This window comes from Ipomoea nil, unplaced genomic scaffold (assembly GCF_001879475.1).
Source record: "Ipomoea nil cultivar Tokyo-kokei standard unplaced genomic scaffold, Asagao_1.1 scaffold2823, whole genome shotgun sequence".
In the NCBI taxonomy this organism is placed as follows: Eukaryota; Viridiplantae; Streptophyta; class Magnoliopsida; order Solanales; family Convolvulaceae; genus Ipomoea; species Ipomoea nil.
Window position 1 is genome coordinate 819,367 of NW_017619251.1, and position 17,945 is coordinate 837,311.

The following is a 17,945-nucleotide window of genomic DNA, read 5'->3' on the forward strand; positions in this document are numbered from 1 at the left end:
TGTCCCTGAGGTACTTTTTCGGTCTATTTTACAACCTGCAAAATCTACATCTGAATAACCAGTTAGTGTAAAATCTCCTTCTTTGGGATACCATAATCCCACATTGATTGTTCCTTTGAGATATCGAATTATCTTCTTGGTTGCAATCAGATGACTCTCTTTGGGCTTTGATTGGAATCTTGCACATACGCCAACCGAGTAGGATATGTCCGGTCTGCTTGCGGTTAAGTATAGTAACGATCCAATCATCCCTCGATACATCGTTTGATCGACGTCTTTTCCTTCATCATCTTTATCCAATTTTTGAGATGTACTCATGGGAATTTTGACTGAGGATTTTCCATCTATGCCAAATTTCTTGATAAGATCTCTTTTGTGTACTTGGCTTGATTTATGAAAATTCCTTCTTCAAGTTGCTTGACTTGCAGTCCCAAAAAGTAATTTAATTCTCCCATCATACTCATCTCGAACCTGTTCTGCATGAGCTTAGAAAATTTCTCACATAAAGATTTATCAGTACTTCCAAAGATAATATCATCAACATAAATTTGTACTAATAAAATGTGATTATTTTCTTGAATTCTAAAGAGGGTTTTATCGACTAGACCTTTGGTGAATCCACAACTAATTAAGAACATTGACAAGGTGTCGAACCAAGCTCGTGGAGCTTGTTTTAACCCATACAATGCCTTCTTTAATTTGTAGACTTGATCACCAACGTCTTTTACCTCAAAACCGGGTGGTTGTTCGACGTAAACTTCTTCTTCAAGTAAGCCATTAAGAAATGCGCTCTTTACGTCCATTTGATATACCACGAAATTCTTGTGCGCTGCGTATGCTAGGAATATCCGGATTGCTTCGAGTCGTGCGACGGGGGTGAATGTCTCATCAAAATCAATGTCTTCTTCTTGTGAATACCCATTCGCAACTAATCTTGCTTTATTCCTAACAATGATGCCGTCTTCGTTTGCTTTGTTCCTAAAGACCCATTTAGTGCCAATTACATTTTGGTGCGTTGGTCTTGGAACAAGTTTCCATACGTCGTTGCGCTTGAATTGATCTAATTCCTCTTGCAAGGCATCTATCCAACTTGGATCGGCTAAAGCTTCATCAATTTCTTTTGGTTCCAGCTGTGATAGAAAGCATGAGAACATTGCATCTTGTTGTTGGTTCCTAGTAGATGATCGCGTCTTCACTCCGTCACTTGGATTTCCAATGACTAAGTCATGGGTGTGACTTCTTAGCCATTTCCGATTTGGTTGGAAATTTGTTGGATTCTCAGAGTTTCCTTCTTGATGTGATTCCACTTGTTGTGTATTAATGACGGTTGCATCTTCGGTTTCAACTACTGGAATTTCTTCTTGTGCAATTTCAGTTGTGCGTGATATTTCGGGTATCACATTTGATATTGCCTCAATTTGGTGATCACCCATATCACTTGATTCTTCTACTTCCTGCAACACATTGTCTTCGAACAAATCATTAGATTTAATTAAATCACGATTACCTTCACCATTTTTGTCGTTATTGTCGTGATTTTCATCGAACACAACGTGAATCGATTCTTCTACCACCATTGTTGATTTGTTGAATATTCTATATGCCTTGCTGGTAGATGAATATCCCAAGAATATTCCTTCGTCCGCTCGCTCGTCAAAAGTCTTTAATTGAGACTTTCCATTAACAAGTACAAAACATTTACAACCAAATGTATGAAAATAGGTGAGATTGGGTTTTCTCCCTTTCCATAATTCATATGGTGTTTTGTTATAGGACTTGTGGATTAGACTGCGATTTTGAGTATAGCACGCCGTGTTAATTGCTTCTGCCCAAAATCTTTTTGGTAGTCCGGCGGCCGTTAACATGACTCGTGCGGCTTCCTTGAGTGTTCGATTTCTTCTTTCAGCTACACCATTTTGTTGCGGCGTTCGTGCGGCAAATAATTGATGTAAAATTCCTTGTGAATTGCAGTAAGATTGAATCACTCTGTTCACGAACTCTGTTCCTCGATCGGTTCGTATTGTTGCAATCTTCATGTCTTTTTCGACTTGCAGTAGCTTCAATAGCTCTGGCAACTTTGATAAGACTTCATCCTTTTTCTTGATGAATATTGTCCATGTGTACCTAGAAAAATCATCAACAACAACCAAAGTATATTTCTTACCACTTATACTTACTGGGTCTACTGGACCAAATAAATCCATGTGTAGTAGACTTAAGGGTCTTGATGTTGACTCTTGAGCTTTGACTTTGAATGATGCTTTGATTTGTTTTCCTTTCTGGCATGCGTCACAAATTTGATTTTTCTTGAACACAATGTTGGGTAGTCCTTCGACTATATTATTTCTTGCAAGCTTGTTGATGGTTTTGAAATTCAAATGATTTAGCCTTCTGTGCCATTCCCAACAAGCTTCATTCGAATTATTTGCCATCAAGCATACGGATTTCTTCGTTGTACTCCAATCCACGACATACATGTTTTTCTTTCTTGATCCGGCGAGTACAACTTCGTTTGTAGATTCGTCCTTGACTTGACATTTGCCATTGTAAAATTCTACAAGATATCCTTTGTCGCAAAATTGACTTGTACTAAACAAGTTAAATTTTAATCCATTCGTAGACCATTTTTCATAATTGCGCCGGTTCCTTTTGTCATTCCATATCGATCGTTTCCACCGAACACTACTTTTGGTCCTTCGATACTTTTGAACTCAACTAGACTAGCTTTATTGCCGGTCATATGTCGAGAGCAACCGCTATCGAAATACCAAACTTCCTACAAGAAAGATTAATTATTTTTAGGTACCCATGCTTGATTGGGTCCTTTTGTGTTAGTAATTTTTGGCATCCAAATCCACCTAGTTCCCACTGATCCAAGAATAGGTGATCTGTAACCATTAAAAACACTATAATCATAGCGCACTCTCGAATAATGATTCGGTGCGGGTTGGGAAGCAGCTAGTTGCTTGATTCTATGAAAAAGAGCAAATCTGGACTTGGTCCATGGTTTGTCATCAAGCGACCAATCTTGTTCTGGGGGATATAATCTCCTAGCCCCAATTCTCGGAATTCTTCCCATATTCCTATGAGGTTTTGTTGCACTAGACTCGTTGGTTCTCTTTGGAGATACAAATTTTTGCCTTTTAAAAATTTGTTGCCTATCCGAGACATTAAATTTTTTATTCGGCTTTGCAACATTTTTCTTGGCATTTATTTGATTACCAACTCCTTGTCTCATTGTGCTATACTGACTTTTCACAAATTTTACCACTGGGACTTTATTAATTAAAGTAGTAGTAGAATTAGTCAGTTTCACAGGGGTTTGAGAACATGATGGATCGTAGCCTAGTCCGGCTTTATCTCCAGCGGGTTTCTGCATGTTTACCATTTTATCCATTATTTTGGATGAATTTGTAAATGATGCGATTACTTCCCGAAGGTTATGTTCTCGAACCTCTCTAGCTTTGCACTCTTCTTGAAGTCGAGCATTTTCGGCTTTCAAATTACTCATTTCATTTAGAGCATTTTGCAATTTTTGTGACATTTCTTCCTTTTCAAGAATTAACGTATTATTGCGCTCTTTGATTTGAGTATGAGTGGCCATGACTTTTTGACAATCTTCCATAATACTTTGAAATGATTCTTGAGTCTGGAAAGAAGTGTCAACTGAACTAAAAGAACTAAAAGAGCTAGAAGATACCTCTTCGTCGATTTCACGCGCCATATAGCATTCCTCATGTTCGGATGTCTTGTCCACTAGGCATAGTAGCGCCGTAACTTCTTGTGATGAATCACTCTCGTCACTAGATGATTCTTCGGATTCACTTGCTTCTAACGGATCGCTTATTAGTGCCTTCCGTTTGCCCTTTTTGAATTTCTTCTCTTTGGATTTGTATTCCACCTGTGGAGAAGTATTCGAATTTTTGTCCGCCTTGGGGTGTGGACATTCGGCCATAAAATGTCCAGGCTTTCTACAATTGTAACACACGTTTGTGTTATCTTCCACCGGTTCCCTTCTTGATCTTCTATTTTTCTCGAAAGAAATTTGCTTGTGGTGATCCTTTGTTCTTTCGCATGAACTTCTTGAATTTCCTAACAAATAGAGAAAATTGTTCGTCAGATAAAAAATCATTATTTGCTACTGACCTTGATGTTGAGGGTTGTTCGGCCATCAATGCGGATGTTCGTTCATCACGTTCTTCCTCGACTCGTGTCTTCATTTCGAACTCATACGCCTTAAGATCACTAAAGAGTTTATCCGTAGATAATGTCCTTAGATCTCTATGATCGCGCATTGCGGTCACCTTCATATCCCAATTTGTAGGTAGTCCGCGTAACACTTTGAGCGATATTTCTTTCTGGGTAATGGTCTTTCCTAGATCCGTGATTTCTCCAAGAATTTTGATCAATCGAGCTTCCATGTCGGTGATGCTTTCGTTCGGTAGCATTTTGAAATCTTCGAACCTCTTCATGGCAATGGTTAGTTTGTTGTCTTTTTCTTGTTCATCGCCTTCACCGATTCCGATAAGTGTATCCCATATTTCTTTTGCTGTGGTGCACTTTCGAATCTTTGGGAATATGGTGTCATCGACCGCTTTGAACAAAATATCTTTGGCAATGTTGTCCAAATTATTTCGCCCTCTATCTTCCTTTGTCCACTCCATTTTTGGCTTTGGAATATATCGTGGAGCATTTGGAGTTAGTGCGGTGGCAGTGTTAACTTCCATAATTTGGATAGGACCATTTGCGATGACTTCCCACATTTCGTCATTTAAAGCAGATAAGTGCACCTGCATACGTATTTTCCAATCATCAAATTTATCAAGTGAGAAAAGCAAATTTTGAGCAAGAGCCATATCTCTCTTCATCTTGAAGATTTTGAGATCTATCTAGCAGTCAAAATTGACTCAAATAGACAACCGCTCTGATACCACTTGTTGGTCCCGAAAGGGTGGCGAGAAGTCTAGAGGGGGGGGGGGTGAATAGACTTCTCTAACTTTTCAAACTTTCTTCGAAAACACACAAGGCAAATAACACTTTGGTAAATTCAACTCTAAGTAACAAGCATTAACAAGATAAGTAACTTAGAGTGTGCAGCGGAATAAGTAGCGGTAAAGTGTTATGCTTATAAGTGCGCCTCAAAAAGATATTCTAAACATGCAACATGTTAGAAACACTTGATATGGTTCAAAGATGATGTACATAAAGTTTGGCTTGCATGCAAACGTGGGAACTATCAAACCCAGACATATAAAGATAAGCGATAAATCGTAATCGGGTTTGTTCGCAGTTAGAATAAGCATGCATGAAATGTATGAGCAGTAAGTAAACAGAGAGAGAGATTTATAGTGGTTCAGAGGTGGTGTAATCCTCCTAGTCCACTCTTTTCCTTTCACTTCAAGGAGGAAATTCACTATTCTTCGATCACCCAGATACAATAGTGAATAAGTGTCCACCGACACTTCTCCGAGTGCTTCACACAAAGCTACACTCCTCCAAGTTTTTTTGCAAGCTCCTCTTGTTACTCCGCCTTCCCGAGTACTTCGCACCAAGCTGTACTCCTACACCACGAGAACTACGCACAAAGCTACGTCCTCCAAGGGTTTTCACAAGCTCCTCTTGTTACTCTGCCCTTCACTACGACTGCTACGCACAAAGCTACACTCAACCAGGGTTTTTCGCTCTCTCTAGTTACTCCGCCCTGTTTCTACACTCAGTAGAGAATATTACAAAGAAATAAAATTTCTCTCTCACTCAGACTTGAATTTTATTCTATGAAGCTCTGTTTCCCCCTTTTTCGGCTAATAAAAAATATAGCTTGTATCTTTTGCTTGTATGTTTTAGCCGTTGTTCAAGATGTTGAACTGCTCAATCTCTTGGGGTTTTTCTTGCTTAACTGCTCTCTTCTTCTCTTCTCTTCTTGTCTTCAAGTCTACTTGGACAATTTATAGCTAGTGAAAGCTATTTGCCCGTTGATCAACTTTCGATCTCAATCGTCCATTTTGAATTGTAGTTGATCAAAAGATATTGTCAACTTGATCTGAAATATTAGGTAGATGTCTTTTCTCCTTTTGTCAGATGATTTGAATAATTTGCCCGTTGTTGTGTCTTGAATTTTGTAGCCTCCAAAATTTTAATAAGTTCGGCGCGGCAATCTTTGACATTTCTGGTCCTTCATAAATACTCTGACATGTCAAGTTGATCAAATAATTTATCTGCTGATTCTTGCTTGAGTATAAAATAATTTCTCCGCGAATCAGCCTTCTTCGAACGTCTCTGGTTCCACCGTAAAAACTTGATGTTCAGATGAAAATATATTAGATATTTTCTCCTTCATGATCCTTGTAAAATAATATATTGGAACCTCTGTAAAAACTTCACAGTTGTTCATGGTGAGATGCTCTGTTTCGAATTTAAGGCTGGGTTCACCATACTTGGTGTGTTTTTCCATATAGTGCATGGCTTTTGTGAGACTTGTGCATTTTACTTAGTCTCCATATTGGAGAGTTTCCATTCCAAGCTAGTCTCTCATACGGTTTGGTATACTTTGAGCTAGTCTCCCATACGGTATACGGTCCAATATACTTTGAGCTAGTCTCCCATACGGTATACGGTCCAATATACTTGACCTTGAGCTAGTCTCCCATACTGTCCAAGCTAGTCTCCCATACGGTTATACGGTCCAAGCTAGTCTCCCATACGGTCCAAGCTAGTCTCCCAAGCTTAAAAATGCTTCACTTGAGATTCAAACTTAAGATCATTTGGCATAGCTCACACGCATTTCTTCCAACTCCTCTAGCATGGTTCTTGGTGACTTATCCGTAACATAATTGTGTTAAGCTATAATCCCGCTTAACTTCTTCAAATAAATCATGATCTTCCAGACTTGTACATGGGTTGAATGATATGGGTGCACCATACTCCGTAGACTCTAACTGACTCAAATAGAATAAAAATGGGGACTACTTGATTTTTCAAAAATACATTCTGCTCATCAAAATTTACAATATATTCCTAACAACATTTAATGGAGAAACAATGCATATTAAGTAGTATTATGACGCATTCAAATGTGTGGATTCATTTCATAACCATAACCACCTGTAATTCAATATAAATACACATTTAAACAAATACCAAGATATAATAATAATAATAATAATAATAATAATAATAATAATAATAATAATAATAATAATAATAATAATAATAATAATAATAATAATAATAATAACAATAATAATAATAATAACAATAATAGTAATAATAATAATAAAAACAATAATAATGTGCATTGGTTTCCACATAATACATCTATTGCCCATTTTTCCAGCCGTCCTCCTTCTCATAGCCACTGTCTTCACCTTCTTTTTCACCACCAACACAGGATACATGGTTGCCTCTGAAAATATTTCTTCTAGTTAAGCCTTCATTAAAGGCTTATGTTGCTACACGTGGTTGAAGGACGGACGGCCTATCCCGAGGTTTATTCCTTCAGAACAGGCCCTTTTTGCCAAATATTATCAACCAATGCACCAAGAAGCAAAAAGCATGCCAAATGCCTCTTTGCCATTGGTTTGACAATATTTGGCAATTGCAGTTGACGAGGACAAAGCATTTGGAAACGGTTTAAGAGTTCATCAGAGGGAAAAAACCGTCACCTGGGCTTCTTTGTCTAGGTCAATTGTTTCAGGTTTAGAATGTGTTGCTTTAGTAATTAATTATGTTGAAAACAAGAAGGAAGATGGGGAATATGAGCAGGATAAAGATTTTGAAGAATAAGAAGGAGATGAAGAAATGATGAGGGATCTAGCGTGGGTGTGAAAATGTCACCTGACGCCATTTTTTTTATCCATATATTGCAAAGAAAGCAAGAACGAGTAATAAAATGTGATGTTCAATTGTTGCATGTTCCCTCCCTTTTATAGGCGAATAACATGGTCCGGGGGGTGTGTGTGGGGGGAGGGAGGGCATTTACTTTCTTGTTTGTAAATCATCTCTTAATATGCCTTTACTTAGTTGCTTATGCGCGTTTCTAAGTAATACAGTGTGCGTTGTTTAAGCGTTTTATGACAATTGTTTGATAAAGTTATGACAACGAATTGGACATGTCAAAAATAAGTGACCAGTCTATGTCGCTGTCAACAATTTATCTATTTCCCATAAAGGAAACTTGTCAACTTTGATGGTCATTCAGTGCTTTAAAAAACGCACCCATCAAAGTAAATCTTGAAAAATCTAACGCATTTGACACTCATGCAATTTTAAGATAAAAGGCCTATATTTTTTTTACATCTCATTGATTTTAGAAAATGACGCACATTAAGAATTAACTGTACGCATACTATTGTATGCATAAGCCGATATTAAGTAATAATTAAACGCATGTTCGTAAAAATATGTGTACAACATACATTGAAATATTATATATCTATATATATATATATATATATATATATATATATATATATATATATATATATATATATATATATTGAATTCATCCTTTGGGCATATTAAGTTATAAGCAGACGCACATTGTACTGTTAATAACTAAGCGTACACCTAACACGTATAATTATCAAATTAATATCCGTAATTAATAAGGAGATTAATATTATTTGAATTGCTTTTTATATTTATGTTTTATTAACATGTAGTTTTGATTGTTTAAGGCATTTGGATTGGACATAAGATTAAGCTATCATTAAAATATTCATCGAAGCACATTGAAGTATTCATATACGCATGTTAAAGTATTTGATCACGCACGTTAAATGTGGACATAAGGTTAGTTAGATATAGACTTGTTTTGTACTTACAAATCCACCACCACCACACACCCATACGCTGGGGTTGTGTGGGTAAGTGACAAGACTAATCGTTGTCAGTAATTTATCTATTTCCCATAAAGGAAATCTTTCAACATTGAACTGTCATTCAAAACTATTAACTACGCATGTGTAGTTGGGGAAACAGACAGTATTTTAGTGGTCGTTCACTGCTTTAAAAAATGCACCCATTAAGGAAATCTTGAAAAAATCTAACGCGTTTGCTATTCTCCCTCATTATAAATTGTCAACCATCTCTCCCTATAGTAGATACACACGCACATTGTAATGTTTTATTGCGCACATTACAGAGGGAACTAAAGCACATTAAACTGTCATTCAAAGTGATCACCCAACGACTAAAAAAACGTACCTCTTTTTCGTTTGTTTTGTTTTTTTTTGTAATAAAATAACGTATCTATTATATTAAGTCTTGATAAATCTAAGGCATTTGTCATTTACGCACACTGTACTAGTATTTCGCGCACGTTATATATCAATCCAAAGCACATTAAACGTGTGAACCCAATTTCATTTCAAAGTTTATGAAACGTCAACATTAAATTTCTCAAATCACCAAGTATTTCGCCTATAAAAAGGAAGGAACACCCAACGATCGAGTATCAAGGGTTTTCTTGGTATTATATGTTGAAATGGCATCAATTGAGTTATCCACTCCATCTCAGCAACAAACATCATTTCTTCCTCGTCGTGTTCTTCATGTTCTTCATCTTCATTCTCGCCCCCTTCTTCTGGTTGTCATTGTAATTAATTACAATAACAACACATTCTAAACCTGAAAATAAACATCCCCTTCATCAAATACAACACCACAATACTTCTGTCCTTCCCCCCTTCTTTCCCCACCTCCATCCTGAGCGGGAAGTCGCCATGCTAAGAGGGGCAAAGGAGATAGGACCCGAGTGGTTACTGCTATGCTACGAGGGGCAAATGAGCTATGAGCAAAGCCGACATCCTTTGAGTAGAGCTTGGTTGATAGCCATAGGTGGATCTTGTGGTTCTCAACTAAGACGGCGTAGTCTAAACCTGAGAAGGTCTTCTTCTATGGATCTAAACCGTAACTAATCCTGATGTGTTAGATTGCCCAATGTGTTGTTTTGTAAGTTGCATATAATAGATGTGGCAATTTAACACTTCTGGATTAGTTAGGGTTTACATTCATTGAATTTAATCTTCTCAGGTTTAGAATGTGTTGTTTTAGCCTAGACATATGGCAGGATCCTCTACTCCTTGTGGAGATATATCCTTTGGTACCTTAATGCAGGCTTAACCAAAAGAAATATCTCCAAAAGGTGTAGACATATCCTTTCGTTTGCCTGGGGTTTTTAATTAAAAAAATAAGCTCTTATGTGCGCTTGCTTGAATTGTTGTGTTGGTTGGTGTTGATTTAGATCATTAGTGGGATGATCTTTATTATTATTTTTATTATATTAGTAGTAGTAGCAGTTCAACGTATAAATTAGTTCATTGTAAATAATAAATCTTTTTTTGGCAATTATATATATATATTTTTTATTTACTTGATAATCATTAAATAAACAAACAAAGACCAAACGCGCATTATTATTGTTATATTATTATTATTATCAACACAGTAGGACTAATACCTTTTTAATGTGAGTGGTGTAAAATCTATAAGATGCGTTGATTTGGTCTTTTAAATGTGTGCAATAAGAATACAATTTGCATGAATGTTTACTTTATAGTACTTATGAATTTATAGTTTCAAACAAAATAAAAATAAAAATGTCCAAGATATGTCAGCCAGTGAGTCAAGGCTGAGCAAGAAGATGATGAGAAAGGAGAAAATAAAATGTATTGTTTATCCTTTGTGTTAAATTGTGTTTGTCATCACGAGTACGCTTTTGGTCATTTGAATTGAATAAGGATTGTTATACGTAGTAGTTTTATATGTAAGTTAAACGTTAAAATATTACTGTTCGCATATTAAAGAGTAATCTCACGCATATTCGTTAAAATATTACACTCGCACAGTGAAGCATTCATACACACATGTTAAAGTGTTTGGAGACGCACGTTAAGTGTGTCTCTAACACACCTAAAGACCACAATGTGTGTTACATACACACTTTTTAAATTTGTGATCAGTTAGAAGGTTACATATCTTTTGGTATACAATAAATGAATGGTTGAGCCCACTGGTGAAATGGTAGAAGTCTTTGTACATATCAAATCCCCCCCCCCCCCCCCCCCCCCCTTCCCCCCTCAAGACTTAAATTTTTTTATTCGAATAAAGAACGGCAGAGTATTAACCAACACCGCAATATCTCCACACTTTCAAGGTGCAAGTCATACTCAATCTCGCCCATAATACCACGAGCCACATGGATCCCAAGATTCTGTTCGAAACGGCGAGCTATTGTAAAAGCCTTTTTGCACTCAGCAGTCAAAGAATCTAGAATAATACTATTGTCCATGGTATTGTCTTTTAACTGTGAATTATAATACAAGTAAGAATTATTATTTTAAAAAGTAAATTATTTAATATTTTAAAATAGAAATATTATCAGTATACATACCGCATTAGCTTCAGTACATAACTCTACCAGGTTCTTTGGCCAAACGATAAAGTGTTGAATTGCATCACTTACAAGCTTAACCTCACCAGTGGGGAATGGTACATGTGCAGTTGGATCACCAACTTCAATTACACTCACTTTCACATTGTTTACATCCAGTACAACCCCATGAACTTGTCCACCACTGTAAGCTGTCTCATATGCCACTGGACGTCTAATTGGATCTTCTAAAAACAATTGACATCGTGCCCCTAACTACAATAATTTTTAATTAAAAATCATATAAAGCTGTATTGATAAATAATAATAAGATAACTATAAACGAATACTTACAGCCGGTAAATTACTAAAAGGGTCTGGGGAACTAGCTTTGTCACTGGGAGGTGGTGGCACAACATCCACACATACGGCTGCCACTTGATTTGGCTGTAAAGGAGTCTGCATAGCACTAAATTGCAACATCATACTAGCTATTCTTGCCTCAAATTGCTCGGTTATACGTTGACCAAATTCCTCCCGCTCAGAAAGATTTTCCTGCTTTTGTTTTTCTAACGCTTCTGCAACGGCAGCACCAACAGCAGCATCAACCAGTTGTTGAACATCTTCAGGAGTCTTTTGGCGACGTTTTGCATGGCCAAACACACTTTTGATGCCATGTCCTCTTCCCATGGCTCTAACAAGTCCACAATGCTCATCGGTACCCAACGCAACAGTCAATGAATCCTTTCTTCCATCCTCAACAAATTCTCCTTGAGAAATTTGCAACTCAAGAGCATCCTAACATATATAAAAATTATTCAATAATAATAATTACTATTACTGTAGTAAATGACAAGATATGTACTTACAATTTTTTCCGCCACCACTCTAGTTGAATCAGTGCGATAATTTCCTGACTTGTCCATTCTTGGTTTCTTCCATTTTTCGGCTCTACGTATGGGACTTGGAGGACTCATTGTATACGACGGATTTGCATCAGCACATGCTTGTTGTTCTTTTAACTTCTCGTCCATCATCATCTTCTCTAACCTTTTATAACCTCCTCGAGCTAAAAGATGTGGATGAATATTCTTAGCTTGTATGTCTTGATATTTTTTCCTTGTTGCCTACATACATACCAAATATTAATCATATGATAAATTTCATATCCCTTGTTCAAAATATTAATAGAATAATAATGATACCTCATATGATTCACCCGTATGCGACTGATAAAACTCATTCCATGTCTCTTGTTCAATGAAGTCGTATGTTTGACAAGGGTTCTGACCTGCATAGCAACCGTATATATACTAGTAAGAAAACAAGATTATTTATTAGTAATAAATGTAATTATAAGTACAAGGGTTCTGACCTGCATAAATACCATATATATACTTGTTCACCAATTTTGTTTTAAAATCTCTCAACCTATCACTCACATAGCTTAACCAATGTCTCTTCATATCAATGGTGTCGAGAATATCAAAAGTACTCTATAAAACAAGATTATTTATTAGTAAGAAATGTAATTATATTAACTTTTTAAATAAATCAAAATCTAGCTTACCAGGATTTCTTTCCAAATAGTAGCTTTAGTATCTTCTGGGACATCTGACCATTCTTTTATTGTTATAGGAGTATTGATTCCTGCCACTGATCCAACATAACTTTTAAATTCATTGCCAGCTCTCCCGTAGACAGGCTCGAATCCATCAAGCACAACTTGTAGTTTCCCAAAAGCATTATGTTGCCTAATGATTTTTTGCATACGAGTGGCACCCCTCTTCTTAGTAGTTTGAGTACTACTTTGAGTATTATGAGTACCTTCTGTAGTACCACCATCATCTGTGGAATCTATACGCCTATTTAGAAAGAAAAATTATTAGAATATATATAGAAATATTAGAATAAGAAAATATAAAAACAAAATAAATACCTAATTAAAGAATTACATATATAATAAATCAATTCTCCCATATCCCTTCACGATGATCATCTCGTGATGCATGCACTTCATCTATCTCATTATCAATAACGGGAGGCAATACACTTGACAAAAATGGTGGTATTTCCTCAATATCAAAACTAACAACTTCATTCTCATCTACAACAATTTGTCTCTTTCCATGAAGAACAATGGACCATTTTTTGTCACAAGGATCACTAATATAAAAGACTTGTTTTGCTTGGGATGCCATTATAAACTGCTCATTTTTGTGTCCTTCCCGATTAAAATCTACAAGGGTAAATCCTAACTCATCAACTTTTACACCATGTTTATTATCTACCCATCTACATCGAAACACCGGGACCCTAAACGAAACATAATCAACTTCCCATATTTCTTCAATCACACCATAATATGACAACTCTGCAAACACGGGATTTGGATCTTTCAAACTACTGAAATGCATTGAATTTGCAACCAAAGTAACTCCACTGTTTTGCATAGTGCTCTTTTCATCTTGAGCTTTTGTATAAAAAGAAAACCCATTAATGTCATATCCATTATGACATAAAACATCCAAACCAGGACCATGTGCTAACCATGAAACAGTTTCAGAAACATTATTCTCTTTAAGAACTTTATTTTTGAACCAACTAATAAAAGTTCGATTATGTTCGCCCACAATCCACATGTCTGTCCTTCTTGGATTTTGCTCCCTAATCAACGCCTTTTGTTCATCTAAATACGGTTCGACTTCACTTGTATTATGCAAGATGTACAAGTGTGCCTGCTCAACATCTTCACGAGGCATAACATTCACTTTGACTCCTCGAGTACCCTTTCCAGTAATTCTTCCTTCATGCCGATTTTTAGAAACTCCAATAGACTCAACTCCTGCCAAATATTCAGTACAAAACTCAGTGACCTCCTCAGCAACATAGCTTTCAACAATAGATGCTTCCGGCCTATATCGGTTCCTAACATAACCTTTTAATACTTTCATGTACCGTTCAAATGGGTACATCCACCTCAAATAAGCTGGACCGCAATGTTTGATCTCTCTAACCAAATGCACAAGCAAATGAACCATGATATCAAAAAATGAAGGTGGAAAGTGCATCTCTAGCTGACACAGTGTAACAATAATTTCATTTTGCAATTCATCTAATTTGTCTGGATCAATAACTTTTCCACAAATTGCATTGAAAAAGAAACAAAGTCTTATGATGGTGTATCTCAACTTTTTAGGCAATATGTCTCTAACAGCCACTGGCAATAGTTGCATTAAGACATGACAATCATGAGACTTCAACCCCACCAACTTTAAATCTTGCATATTAACAAGTCTACTGATATTTGATGAATACCACTGTGGTACCTTTACTCCACGTAAACACTCACAAAAACTTATTTTCTCCTTTCTTGATAAAGTATGAGCAGCGGGAGGCAAATATGTTTTCTTACCCTCGGAACGTGGTGCTAATGTAGGTCGTATACACATTTCAACCAAATCCAATCTAGCATTGAGTCCATCTTTAGACTTACCTTTTATGTCTAAAAGAGTTCCAACCAGACTATCACATACATTTTTCTCCACATGCATCACATCAATACTATGTCTCACATCTAGTGTTTTCCAATATGGAAGATCAAAGAATATAGATTTCTTTTTCCACAGACTCTTCTCATTTGTAGATTTTGACCTCTTTCCTCTTTGAGATTTAAGCTTCTGAGTCTTACCAAAAGTAACATTGATGCATTCAACTCATTCATATACTTGATTCCCAGTCAATGGTTGTGGAGCATCTGTATAGTCTTGCACCCCATTGAATGCCTTTTTTAATTTTCGATAAGGGTGAAATTTATCAAGAAATCTCTGATGCCCCATATATACCGTCTTTCTACCATGAACAAGTTGATGATAACATGTATTATCTTCACATATGGGGCATGCCTTATGACCTTTGACACTATATCCAGACAGATTTCCGTACGCTGGAAAGTCATTGATTGTGCAAAAAAGCATTGCATGCACCTTAAAAGTCTCCTTTTGGTATGCGTCAAACACTAACACACCTTCATCCCATAATTGCTTCAAGTCATCAATTAAAGGCGCCAAATAAACACCTATATCATGACCTGGTTGTTTTGGCCCAGAAATCATCAAACATAATAATATGTATTTTCGTTTCATACACAACCAAGGGGGTAGATTATAAATTATCAACATAACTGGCCACGAGCTATGCATGCTACTTAGATTCCCGTGGGGGTTAATACCATCAGTACAAAGTCCATGTCTAAGATTTCTCGCCTCGTGACCAAATTCAGGAAATGCATTATCAAATGTTATCCATTGAGAAGAATCAGCCGGGTGTCGAAGCTTGCCATCAGAAATCCTTTGATCTGCATGCCATGTTAAGTTCTTCGTATCACTTGGATTTGCAAACAGACGCTTAAATCTTGGAAGAATTGGGAGATACCACAAAACTTTAGCCGGTGGCCTTTTCAAACGTACTTTACCAGCAACATTCTCGCTTGTTTTATAACGAGATGCCCCACATATTGGACATGCATGCAAGTCTTTGTAATCATTCCTAAACAATATGCAATCGTTAGGGCAAGCATGAATCTTTGTATATCCCATACCCATTGGACACAAAATCTTTTTGGCATCATACGTACTATTGGGAAGTTCATTACCATCTGGAAGCATGTCCTTTACTATTTCAAGTAACGCAGTAAAGCTCTTGTCGCTCCACCCATTCCCAGCTTTCAAGTTGAATAATTTTAATATAGTAGATAATCGGGAATATTTACTACACCCCGGCCATAACGGTTGTTTTGAATCATTCAATAATTCATCTAACTCATTTAACCGATTGGTAAACTCTTCTCCAACATCGCGAAACATTTCATCCAACCGATCTTCAGACTCATTATCTTCATTGTCAACATACACATTAGATGTCGTAGACACATCGCGTTCACCGTGCCAAATCCATTGTGTATAATATGGATTAATCCTATTAACGATTAGATCATCATATATGTCCTCTTCACCTAACTTTTTCTGATTACAACATTTCTTACAAGCACACAACCACCTGTTATTACTATTCGGAAGGTTACTCTTTGCAAAGTCTAAAAATTTTCTAACTCCATCTTCGTATTCCATACTAAGTCGATTAGTTATCATCCAACTTTTATCCATCGCGTACAAGCCAATCTAGATAATAATAACTCTAATTAAACATTTGTTAACACTATTTTAACAAATTTTGATAATAATAACTACTACAACAACTACAATAATTTTAGCATTTACATAGTGCAAACAAGTAGCATTTAATGAACGCAAACAAGGAGCATTTATTCATCACGTACAAGCCAATCTAAGTAAAATAATAATAACCATTTGTCAATTCTAGATGCTTTCTTATGCATCCTAACTAACCATAGAACATGTCAAACACAATGTGAATTGAATCTTGCTAAACACAATAGACAAATTGCGTACCCGAGACCGGCGGAGAACAGTGGAGGAGGAGCACAACAAGGACTAAACTTAGTCAAACCCGATTGACGCCTGACAAAAAATAAACCAATCAAATATTTTCACCTAAAAAAGTGAAATCAAACGAGAAATAGAACATTTACTCGTTAATATATTATCATAAAAACATACTCTAGTGTACTAAAATGTTGTAATATATTATCATAAAAAATCATAAAAACTAAAGCTAATATTATTAATATATATATTATTAATTAATTTATTATATTACTTGCATTATTTATCCATAAACTAATGGTCACAAATAAATATATTTACACCAGTTTGATGCTTGAACTAAAAACTTTTACTATAAAATAGCGAAGTACAATAATCTAAAATTAGTCATTTATGTTGGTTAACTAACCCAAATTAAAATTAAACTATACGAAGTAACAATTAGAAAAGGAAATAACAAATTATAAACAGATTGCTTACTATAATGGAAAAACACTCACATATGGGAGCATTTGAGTTGTCAACATCACAAAAAAGGGGATTTAATATAGGACTGTGGTCGATGGCAGTAATACGTACACTGGACTGGCCTTGTGGAATAGGTTTGGTGTATTAAGGTCAGAATAAATGGGTGCAAAGGGTACAAGTGGTCCTAGCACAGAATAATGGTTTTAGCTTAGCTGGTTGGTACACCAAATTCCTCTAATAATATCAATTCTTATCATCAATCTTATGCGATTTGTATTAGTCATCATATTATTTATGCTTTAGTTTTATCTATGAATATATCTATGATGGAAATAATTAAAATGGTTTCTATATTAATTAGTCCCAGATGAAATTAAAGAATAAGAACAAGATAATGCTAAACTGTAATATCTTAATAATTTATTATTATACTTATAATAAAAGAGATTTTTGCAAACCCATTCTGATTAGTTGAAACGAAGGGTTGTGAAAATTTTGAAATTATTTTAAATTTTAATAAATTATTCTCCCTTTAAATTCTTTAATTGAGGGGTAATTAGCAAATAAAATAATATACTATATAGTTGAATCTGACCTTAATAGCAAATAGCAATTAAATTGAATCTAGTTTTAATAAATTA

The 17,945-nt window shown here is 35.8% G+C and overlaps 1 long non-coding RNA gene across 1 annotated transcript; it reads right to left on the reverse strand.

The window, feature by feature from the left end:
- Window positions 1-12,433: 12,433 nt before the first annotated feature.
- Window positions 12,434-12,796, reverse strand: LOC109158605. Its single transcript, XR_002050417.1, has 3 exons — window positions 12,759-12,796; window positions 12,577-12,662; window positions 12,434-12,498 (listed from the first exon to the last, which is right to left on the reverse strand). It is a non-coding gene; the product is annotated as an uncharacterized LOC109158605 (long non-coding RNA).
- Between the last annotated feature and the right edge of the window lie 5,149 nt (window positions 12,797-17,945).